The sequence below is a fragment of the Triturus cristatus genome, chromosome 4_2, assembly GCF_964204655.1.
Source record: "Triturus cristatus chromosome 4_2, aTriCri1.1, whole genome shotgun sequence".
Taxonomy (NCBI): Eukaryota; Metazoa; Chordata; class Amphibia; order Caudata; family Salamandridae; genus Triturus; species Triturus cristatus.
In genome coordinates, this window is record NC_140586.1 from 598,723,766 (window position 1) to 598,725,262 (window position 1,497).

The following is a 1,497-nucleotide window of genomic DNA, read 5'->3' on the forward strand; positions in this document are numbered from 1 at the left end:
GCGGTCCTACTGGCTTCTCTACATTTCCTTGTCCAAAATCTTTTTGCGTTTCTGACATAGTCTCTATCATTGTCATACGTTTCTATGCACAGTTCTGACCTACAAAGGGTTATTTGAAAAATTAGGTTCAGTCATACTCATAGTCTGTCTCCATGGATTCTCATTCTGACTCATTCTTGGTTGTTCAACCAGTTTATTACTTTTATAAGGGACTGTCAAACAATGTGCGCTGTCTTTCTGTTTGTCAAAAATAGGCATTACTGGACCTATTGTTACTGGTACAGTTACCGCTTCCAGATTCTTAGTCAATTCTCTTATTTTCTCCGTTAATTCTAGGGTTGTTTTGGCTAATTCTGCTGAATTTTCTCCATCCAATTTTCCTCCAGACTTCTTTTCTACCTCTCTAATAGGATTGTTTCTTCCTAAATCTTGGAACTCTGGTTCCGATTTTAAGATTTGTACCATTTCTTTCATTGGGGCACTTGGAGTTATTATTTCTGTTTCTGGTCGGTATGGTGGTGGATTCTTATAGAACATATCATCAAGAACATCATCCTCGGACTCATTCACTCCATACCCATTCGTCTCCACATTACTCCTCTTTTCTACACACTTTCGTCCTTCATTCTCTCCTGCAGCTCTTACGGGAAACAAACCCTCAGTCATACTAGCATTCCGCCACTCTGATTCGGTCATCATGCGTCTTATGTCCGAACGATCTGCCAAACAAGAACCTATATCCTCTACTTTCTCTGTCTTTCTGGGTCATGCATTTCGTCTTCCCATTCCGTCAAAGCCTCGAATTGAGTCGGTCTAGGTCTCGGTTCTAAATTCATTTTCTCTCTCAAATTTCTCAAAGCAGCCAAATTAAATGAACCATGTTCTGGAAAAGCTAACACTCCGTCCTTCTCAGTGTATTTAACCCAGTTGTCTAACCAAATACAGGTATGATACCCATATTTCGCAATCATTAAGGATGCAGGGGTTTTCGCTGGAGGAAGTAACTGTCCTTCCCTAGTTATGATCGGTTTATCCTTCTTAAACCAATTCTTAATTTTACCAAACCATGACTTTTTCTCCTTTTCTGGTGGATCGTAATACATTTTCCTTTCTTTCGTTTCTCACTAGTTTCTCCCTACGACTGTAACACTACTCTGTCCAATCGCAGCGCGACTCACACTAACGCCCCAATCCGGAGCGTCTACGTCACTGTCACAATTCTCAAATCCCAGCACGACTCACACTAACGCTCCAATAGGGAGCGTTTTACATCACCCTGTATTTCTCCACTCCTAGCGCGGCGCACACTAACGCACCAATCCAGTGCGTTTTGCAGTTCTGACCGACTGTCCAATCCCAGCGAGGTTGTTCAACATCAGCAGCCGCTGCGGCAGCTCCTGCTCCTGTCTACCCCTCCTTTGCAAAATCTGCTGTAAGTTTTTGTTTCAATTGCTACAATTCTGTTAGTAACAACATAAAAACATCTCCATATTCCGC